The sequence below is a fragment of the Haliotis asinina genome, chromosome 7, assembly GCF_037392515.1.
Source record: "Haliotis asinina isolate JCU_RB_2024 chromosome 7, JCU_Hal_asi_v2, whole genome shotgun sequence".
NCBI classification, from domain to species: Eukaryota; Metazoa; Mollusca; class Gastropoda; order Lepetellida; family Haliotidae; genus Haliotis; species Haliotis asinina.
Genome location: NC_090286.1, coordinates 23,706,628 through 23,717,393, shown reverse-complemented (window position 1 = coordinate 23,717,393; position 10,766 = coordinate 23,706,628).

Sequence of the window (10,766 nt, the reverse complement as noted above, 5' to 3'; positions counted from 1 at the left end):
GAAGAGTTTAGTGTTTGAAAGAGTTCATGTTAAAAGATTTGTACTTGCCTTTATGAACTTCTGTCGGTATACTGGCAGTCGCCCATCGTCCCTCCCCTCCATGCAGTGCCCTCGTGGAAGTCGTCACTCCCTCTGGGTTACTTCACGGTCCATTTCTGCCCCCAGGATGATGATGTCCAGAGTCCTCAAAGTAAAGATAATGAAGAGTTTATACTTTGAAATAGTTGATGTTAATAAATATATACTTTCCTTTACGGGTCTCTGTCGGTAGGGTGGCAGTCACCCATCGTCCCTCCCGTCCATGTAGTGCCCTCGTGGAAGTCGTCACTGCCTCTGTGGGACTTCACGGTCCATTTCTGCCAACAGGATGAAGATATCCAGGGTCCTGAAAGAAAAGATAATGAAGAGTTTAAAGTTTGAAAGACTTTATGTTAATAGATATATATTTGCCTTTATGAACTTCTGTGTGTATGGTGGCAGTCATCCATCGTCCCTCCCCTCCATGCAGTGCCCTCGTGGAAGTCGTCACTGCCTCTGGGGGACTTCACGATCCATTTCTGCCAACAGGATGATGATGTCCAGGGTCCTGAGAGTAAAAATAATGAAGAGTTTAGAGTTTGAAATAGTTGATGTTAATAGATATATACTTTCCTTTACGGGTCTATGCCGGTATTGTGGCAGTCACCCATCGTCCCTCCCGTCCATGTAGTGCCCTCGTGGAAGTCGTCACTGCCTCTGTGGGACTTCACGGTCCATTTCTGCCAACAGGATGAAGATATCCAGGGTCCTGAAAGAAAAGATAATGAAGAGTTTAGTGTTTGAAAGAGTTTATGTTAACAGATATATACTTGCCTGTATGAACTTCTGTGTGTATGGTGGCATCACCCATCGTCCCTCCCGTCCATGCAGTGTCTTCGTGGCAGTCGTCACTGCCTCTGGGGGACTTCACGGTCCATTTCTGCCAACAGGATGATGATGTCCAGGGTCCTGAAAGAAAAGATAATGAAGAGTTTAGTGTTTGAAAGAGTTCATGTTAAAAGATATATACTTGCCTTTATGAACATGTGTGGGTATGGTGGCAGTCGTCCATCGTCCGTCCCGTCCATGCAGTGTCTTCGTGGCAGTCGTCACTTTGTCTGGGGGACTTCACGGTCCATTTCTGCCCCCAAGATGTTGATGTCCACAGTCCTGAGAGTAACGATAATGAAGAGTAAAAGACTCTTTTTGGAGAAAATATACTGAAGGCTACAAGGGCTTGAACATATTTCAAACTGCCCTGGCGATGCAACAACACCCGGCGCTGGGCCTCCGGGCCGTCGGTTATTTCGAACGCTGCAGTGCCACTCAATATCCACCTTGGCTAAAACAACCTCTCTGTCCAGGTCGATGAAGACGAATCTCCCCCTCCCCACATCCAGCACAACGTCATAGTGGACGGTGGCCTGTGTGCCCGGGTGTGTCAGACATTGTGTTACTGTAACACTTCCCCTCCTCCCCTGCTGCCACACCCTGGTACAGAGACTCCCCCGGGTGTGTGCCACATCTCCCTACACCGACACACCAGGAGCGGCACTATCAATAAACATACATCTCACTGTCCACCTGACTCTCCTCCACCACACCCACCTCCTTGACAAGCCACCACCCTCTACTCACCACACCCGCCCTAGAGTGTGTCTCCCAGTATTGTGGGGTGTGTGGGGCAGGGGTGACAGTGGAGGGGGATGGAGGAAGGGGGATGGAGGTGGAGGCACATGTACCCTCATATTTCCTTAACCTGCCACTGTGTCTGTGTTCTGTGGCGGGCGGCGAGTTGACCAGCTGACCGTCGTAGTTACGTGCCCTGTGTCTCTGTTGGCTCGAGCAGCGTCCAGTTGTAGTTGAGGGCCTGGAAATATACATTTTGTTTACAATTTAACACATTTCCCGACTTAAGACAACAAATTAGATATTTTATTGTCAACCTCGTTTCAGTGAAACAGCGCACTGAATATCGGCTGCCATTTTCGTCTGTGAGTGAATTGTGTCAGAATTCTGATATAAATAGACATTATAAGGCTGTGAAAATATTTATGTCGGTATTCTAAATGTTTTCTATGTAATTTTACACTGACTGACAATGAAATAAATATTCCATGAAAGATGCTGTAAGAAATTGTTAGGTTGAGTTTGTTCGGTGTCTGTAGTCAGAAATAGACGCTTGCCGACTGAAAACACATTTGTATAAACTTCATATTATGATAAAACTATCATTGTTTGTATTCTAAATTCTTCTTATACGAGTTAGTAAAGAAAACACCGACAAAGTAGTTGTTTGACGATATTTTTACATCTGAGTGTTCAACAGACAGTATCAACAGGTAACTTCTACGTCCGCTTCAATCACTGACCACAGTCTGAACACACTTGCTGGGCTGGACACAGGTTGTCGCGTTATATGTATCGGCTAGAAAATATGGCTATTTATCATTCCAACACTGTTTATAATTCCAACACCAAATAGTTTAACAGCAAATTGATCATATTCGTATATATTCACGAAGTTCATTACAATGTTTATCAACCATATACAATTTTGACGTTAGGACTTTCAATGTTGCCAGTTAGTTTTACATAATTGACATTTAAGTCATCGAAGATCATGTCTCACCAAAGCCAAAGAGACTTTTTACACCTGTGAATGGTGAGAGTGACGTCATCAACTTGTTAAACCCATTCCAATAATATTCATGTAAATAAAGCTATAAACTCCACTGAATACTGAGCTTGCAGTTTCAACGTTTACTCCGGCTTAGAAACACAAAATTGTATTATCTGCTTAATATATATGAGCAAACTCATTATTTAGGCATATTAACTTACAATGCATAAATGCTCTTTAAGTATAGTCTCCAAGGGGGATTATTTTACAGGTTACTTTTTCATGCATCAAAGTATATATTGACATATGATTCTTTTAACGTTATATAGTGGCCACCTTATTAAGGAAAGTTATCTTCAGCCCTGAATTGATTATCAGTCTCAACTCCTGAGGTACCATACCAGTCTTGCAGTTATTAGGTGCACCAAGTTATTGCGGTTTTCACATCCATGTGAGGTACCCATTTACACCTGGGTGGATTGGGATACATAGTCACAGTACTTTGTACAAATGTACTTCCGTTGCTGTACCCGCAAGTAGATATTTTCACGTTTTCATGTGGCCACCACCTGGTCACTTACTGACGTATCGGTGGCTTCTTTTAAGTGCACAGGGTTGTGTATTGTACACTAGGGGTTGTGACAACACTGGAAGAGTCTGCACACAAGGTTGTTGCGGCCGGTCACAAGTGGACTCCTTCCTGACACCTCAAGCTCTCTGGATCTTTATCCATGGAGATGGTACACCTCGCACCCTCAAACCCCAGGAGCCAATGCTTTAATGAGTCTAAATCCAATGCCTTACCACGCAGTCAGGAAAACATACACGCATTATAACCAGTCCCATGTCTTTGATAAGAAAATGTCCGACACTAAAATTGGGTTCCCAATGGATTTCAGTAATACTGAAAGCGCTCAGTGTGAAAGTATTTCAGCAGCTTCCAGTACAGCATCCCCGTGGTTGCACTTTAGAGCAAAGCCTGTAACATATCCTGTTTGAGAAGGGCGCACATCAGTAGTGTAACGTCAACAATTACGAAACTGACTTTACTCACATAGCAATGTCAACGTGGTCCTTGTTTCTGTTTCCAGACTGTAGGTGTTAAAAGATACGAAGGCACAGATGTCGGATTTCAATTTATCCATCCCCTTCGTGTTGAATTTGGCTGCAGGTGTCCTGTACCTCTCAGGTGGAAGTGATACGAGTTGCGTCTTCGTTGTGTCTTGTATTGAACTCTCCAGTGTGAGAAAGTCCGAGTTTGAAGATATCTGAGAACGGTCTGGATATAGTCTGAGATCCACTTGCGTCGTTCACTCTCGCTTTTACAGGTAACGTGTTCGGTGTGTAGATGTGACAGGTCCTGCTTCGTCTGATTCTCAAGCTTGATGATCAGTTCCTTTTCTCTTTGATCGAGCTGTGTCCTCAGAGAATGGAAAGTGTGGTGGATGGCCTCCTTCAGAGCGCTGCTTGCATTCTTTGTGTCATTTATGACTTTGTTGATTTTCTTCACGTGTGCCTTGTGAGAAGTATGATATGCAGATATGCTCTTCTCATGTTGTTTTATTCGTCCTCTAGCAGCGTCACCAGACACATCTACATCACCAACGCCGTGCTCAGCATGGTCACCAAGTCTGCATTTGTAACAGATTAAAATGTTGCAGTTTTTGTCAAACTAATCGAGAGGATAAGGACTGTGAAGTTTGCAGACTGGTTGGGTATATATGTTTCCCGATGCTGTATCCACAATGGTTTCCACAACGTGTCGTCGGGTAGCTTTAAAATTGTTGTTCATGTTCTGGCAGCATTCACAGAGTAACTCCTCACACTCCTGACACCAACACACAGCCTGGTTGCCGTCATTTTCAAGTGTACACAGAAGCTCTGTAGGGCGATGTTTTGCTGTTAGATGGAATATTTCCTCCTGTCTCGCTACATCCTTCTGGAGGGTGATGTCTTTGAGGTTGACTTCGGTCTGACATGTAGAGCATGATATCACACCACCACCAGCTGCAGATGTCACACACGAAGTGTAAACAGGACAGTAGGTAGGGAGCTGAACTTTTCAAGGTAAACTGCTGCTGGCAGACAGAACATTTGGGGAAGGCGTCCATTCTGAAATGGATAATGTCACTGTCTCTATTCCAGTAAGAATAATGCAGTCTACAACATATCTTCAATTCAATAATAGGAAGGGTTTATCAAGAATGGTACGCTGACTCCTCGTATTACCTGCTCTCTAATTCCGCCTCAACAAAGAAAAATGCCAATCCCATTGTATCATATTATAACGATTGACCACTCTTTGAGACTACTTGCAGAAAACAACACTGAATTATGAACAAAAATATCTCACACAATAGGTTACATTTTGAATACAGATATTAAAAAGGCATACATCAGGGAGGGAAATTGGTTATGGGTCGTGTCTAGATAAGAGGGAGGGGTGGGTAATAGCAGGGAGTGCAGGTAAAGGAAAGGGTAACAGAAAGAAGGGTGTGACAGGAAAGGGAATTACAGATAAGAAGGACGTTTATGTAGTAAGGGAGGTGGATACAGGTAGGAGTGACAGGTGTGTAGTGAGAGGAGAGGTAGATACAGGTAGAAGTGAGAGGTGCATAGTAGTAAGAGAGCTGGATACAGGTAGGAGTGACAGGTATGCAGTGGGAGGAGAGGTAGATACAGGTAGAAGTGACAAGTGTGTAGTTGGAGGAGAGGTATATAAAAGTAGGAGTGACAGGTGTGTAGTGGGAGGAGTGGTAGATACAGATAAAAGTGAGAGGTTTGTAGTGGTAGGAGAGCTGGATACAGCTAGGAGTGACAGGTGTGTAGTTGCAGGAGCAGTAGATACAGGTAGAAATGACATGTGAGCAGTGGGAGGAGAGCCGGATACAAGACAGGTATATAAAAGTAGGAATGACAAGTGTGTAGTGGGAGGAGAGGTGTATACAGGTAGGAGTGACAGGTGTGTAGTGAGAGGAGAGGTAGATACAGGTAGGAGCCACAGGTGTAGATTTGGAGGAGCGGTAACACAGGTAAGAGTGTGTATTGGGAGGACGGGTGGCTACAGGTAGGAGTTACCGATGTGTAGTGGGAAAATAGGTTTGCAGGCAGAAGTGATAAGTGTGTAGTGGGAGGTGAAGTGGATACAGGCAGGAGTGACATGTTTGTATTGGGAGGATAGGTGGAGAAGCGCGTACCTGAATGAGAGAAAGTTGGGTAATAGAAGGGGGAGATTTGTATCTCAACAGGAAGGATAGGTACATGTAGGAGAAACCACTGTGGTTAAGGTGGGAGACGAGGAGAAGGACGGATGGAGAGATAAAAAGAGGCATAAGATCTCATGTCGCTTGTACTTCACCTACTTCATAAACTGCATAACACATGTCTACTTGATGTGCATCTGCCACCCCGAGCTACCTTCCAGTGATATACACACCTGAATATCCAGTCTCCGAATGCATAGACCTGTCTCAGTGATCCCTAATAGTAACTCTTTACAATAGCCTATCCTACATATCGCGTGACAACGACAACGTCTCGTTCATGCACAACAATCGACGACAGTGCACACTTCAAGGCAGACTGCAGTCACGTCACAAATAATATGTTCTTGGCTGATCTCCCTGAAGAAACGCATTCTGTTGGACTATGCTGTGGGTTAGTTTGCATATTTTTTAGCTCTCACGATGCAAAATGAACTTGTTTTTAAGCACAAAAAGGCTAGGACGAATGAATTCTGAAGTGACAATAAAATAAGGTATAGGTGTTTGCTTTTCGTTCGATTGTGAATACTTGACTCATGGTCAACGTAGGTATCATCTGATCCACTACGCTTGCGTATGTATTTATTTGAGTTTTGTTTTTAGGATATTTCAGCTTTACTCACATTTGTCGAGACAAAGTAGAACACACCTATGTGGAGGTTTGGCTTCATTGTAATAAAAACAGGAGAGTCATCTAATTGTAGAAAATTCTGCCACGCTACTAAAGATTACCAGTTCAAAGTGAATTATTTAATGATATGTCCAATGTCCGCCTTCCACCTGAATCTCCTTATTCTGCCCCAAACCATACACTACTTACCCCATCAGCGCCTCTCACACCCTGAGCTTCCTAACTAATTTATCCACCCGTATCTCCTATTTCTTCCACACCCTGAGTTTCCTAAATCACTTATCCACCCGAATCTGATTCTGTTTGTTCTAACCTACTAGGCTCTACTTATCTTACCCACGTCCCCCATACCTAGAGTTGCCAAAATACTTGACCCTGTCTCCTGATTGTTTTACCCCACCATACATGACTTATTCGATCTGCGTCTCCCACACCCTCAACTTCATAAATAATTCACCTACCCGTATGTCCTATTTGTTTTAATCTATTATGCAGTACTTACCCTACCTGCGGTACGTACACTCTGAGCCTCCTAAATTAGTACCTCCTGACTAATTTATCCACCATTATCTGTCACCATATGCTCAACCCCACCATACACTACTCCTTCTGCTTGCGTCTCCCACTCCGAGAGTAACCAAATAGCACAAATTATATGTCTACCGCGTCTCTTTTTCCTTTCATTGATTCTGATTAAACCCCACACACTAGTTATACCCCCTCCCCCACCCCTACTACTACTAATACCTGCCTCACACACCGATTTTACCACTAACAACACCCGTTTGTTGATTTCTATACCCGACTACAGACCTCGCTTAATGTCTGTTTCTCTCACTGATTCCTAGCATAGTTAGACCTCTAAGCATAGCCTGTCCTGCATGTCGGGTATATGGTTATGGTAACGCCCGCTTTCAAGAATTGTTATGGATAATTTTGTATATTTCAAGGTCGACTGAGGTCTCGTCATGACAAGTATCTTCCTGGTTGATCTTTAAAGATATGGAATCTGTCTAAACATAATATGTGCTAGTTGATGCCATGATGCACTCCTACTCAGTTAAGCATTGTTATTCTTGTTTTGTAAGTTTGATATGTTCGCATTGTGAACATTCAGTAAGTAAAGGCGTCCGAAGTAGACGTGAAAGTATATGGTTTAAATGCTTCCTCGACGTTTGATTCTGAAAACTTAAATATTAACCAACTTGTATGTAAGCTGCACCATGTCCTCGTACGTACTTCTCACACTTACAAGTTAAACCATCTCTATCAAGACAACTTACTCACATATAGCGAGATGGTACAGGGCCCACTTACGTGGAAGTTTGGCTTCCTTCTTATTATGTCATTTCCGGGTCACAGGTTGAAAGGCAAGTTGTACGACAATCGGACTGTTATAACTTCTGTCACATTACACATAGCACTGCGTACAGGCAGGAAACAATGCTGTAGCGTGTGTTACACTGAAATCTACATTTAGCAGTATCACAATTGTCTCATGACTGGTCTATGTGTTGTCAATTGAGATATACGCTGAGCTGTATTACAGCTGTGTGATGACGGGTCCATGTGTTATACGTGACACTGAGATCTACATTCACCTGTATTACAGCTGCATCAAAACTGGTCCATGTGTTGTCCGTTACACGTACAGCTGTGTGATGACTGGGGATCTACATTTAGCTGTATTACAGCTGTGTCATGACGGGTCCATGTGCTGTCCGTTACACTATGTGAGATCTACATTTAGCTGTATTACAGCTGTATGATCACTGGTCCATGTGTTGTCCGTTACACTGAGATCTACATTCAGCAGAATAACAGTTGTATCATAATGGATCTATGTGTTGTCAGTTACACAGAGATCTGTATCTAGCTGTATTACAGCTGTATCATGGCGGGTCCATGTGTTGTCCGTTACGCTGAGATCTACATCTAGCTGTATCACAGCTGTATCATGACGGGTCCATGTGTTGTCCGTTACGCTGAGATCTACATCTAGCTGTATCACAGCTGTATCATGACGGGTCCATGTGTTGTCCGTTACACTGAGATCTACATTTAGCAGTATCACAGCTGTATCATGGTAGATCAACGTGTTGTCTGTACACTGCGATCTATAGAAGCAGTGTATATTGAATCTGTAAAGTGACGGGTCCATGTTTTGTGGGAAGGTCTATCTATTGGAAGCCGAAATACCCACTGTGGTTTCCTTTATCTAAGTACAACAGTCTATTGCATAATTTCCTTTCAGAAACACATGTCTAAACGTGTGCTGAAAAAATGGTTTCTGTTGAATGTTATTGACAGTGTGCAAAGATTCATGGCATACGCTAGCGCTTTCCTTAAATCTCTGTCTGGTATGAGAAGTACTTCCATGACATGTTTTCGTTAGCAATCGGTATTAAGTGTACAATGTAAAGGTCTTGCTTTCCTTTAATCTATCTACAATGGGCAATAGATTCATGACACATGTTCCTGTAAATTTCTCATCTGTGTAAATGAGATAAAATTTGACATCACATCGGGAAGTTTTGAGCCATAGTCTTTTATTGACGGTGTATAATACATCAGTGATTTATGTTCTCTCTAAACTGATTACAATAGATCCATGACGCTTACTTACTTCAGGTCTCTGTCTAAAGCGTCTATGCAACCATAAGATATATTTTCCTTAGATCTCTCTCTACAGTGCACGACAGATCCATGATACATGTTTTTATTAGATCTCTCTCTCTCTCTCTCTATGATGTACAATAAATTCATGAGACGTGTTTTCCTTCGATACAGTGTATAATAGATCCATAAAACATGTTTCCTTAGATCTATGTCTATAGGGTACAGTAGATCCATGACACAATTTCCTTTGATCTCTGTCTACAGTGTGCAGTAGATCCATGACGCATATTTACTTTACATTTTTGTATGTAATGCACAGTAGGAACGCGACACATGTTTACGTTTGTAATGTACAGCAGATTTACGACACACGTATACTTCATATCTCTGCCTGTAATGTTTCTGGGTATCACAAGGAGTAGGTGTATGTTAGCATCTAATGGATATGTGTTTCTAACTGTGTGCTACAAATTATCGTATACTGTTCATAAAAGCAGGGGAACCTGGACACTGAAGTCTGGTAGAAAGAAAACCCATTGAGGAACGTTACAATGACGTTCACCTTGTGTATGCATCATCATCTCACGTTATCACCACATGCAAACACAATGCGTGGCAAGCACGTGCACAATGCGACAGCCTTCGACATGTGCATGGGGCGTCATTATGAATCTTGAAGTTTTTCAGGAAGGTCGATAAATCACTGTAGATCATTTCTTCCGATAATTTTCTTGCATCTGTGATGGGTCAGGGTTTTCAGGGTTCAATCACACACTACTGACTGAAAATTGTAAACCTGAAATTTTCATGTCATACTCAAGTCACCTAACAAGGGGGATAACTGAATGAACAGCTTTCGTTTGAATGAAATCCATGTGGTGATGCATTAACAAAACATCCACTATTAATCTATCAAAATTGATTCAGTCCCACATATCTCCCACTTTTGACAATCGTACAAGGAAAGTACAGTTCCCCTATATTTTTGAAGAGTATATGTCTTCTTGTAATCATTGCAACACTGCAGGTGTTCATTTTATCGAATATGAAATATTAGTGAACATAAAAAAATCCTTTCCTATGAACATGTGAAATCCAAGCAATCATACCATTCACTTGAACTGGTCGGGCCACCCTCTACCTGACTGTGCATTCTCCGCCTACGCTGCCGGAGGCTTCCACGACATCACCAAGATCATCCTCTCTGGCCGGGGACTGAAGGAGGCAACAGTGACATCAGGACATTATGATTTGCTTCTATGGCATCATCACATATTGTGTTTTACTATTTTGACATCATGACATGTTGCATTTTATTATTAAGACATCAGCACAGTTACATGTCCTAGTTGAATAACTTTATGCATGGTTTCCACAGCTGAACACTTTCTGTTGAGGTATATTCTCCCAGCATTTCCATGCAACATATTGACTCTGTGTAGTGGTTGCACAAAATTAAAGTGTCATATGAATGGAAACAATATCGAATCAATTTCGGCATTTATCAATATTCCAGCAATATCAGGGAACACCAGAAATGGGCGTCACACATTGTATCCTTGTGGAGATTCAAACCCGGGTCTCCACCGAAGATTTACCTGTAGGGCTACAC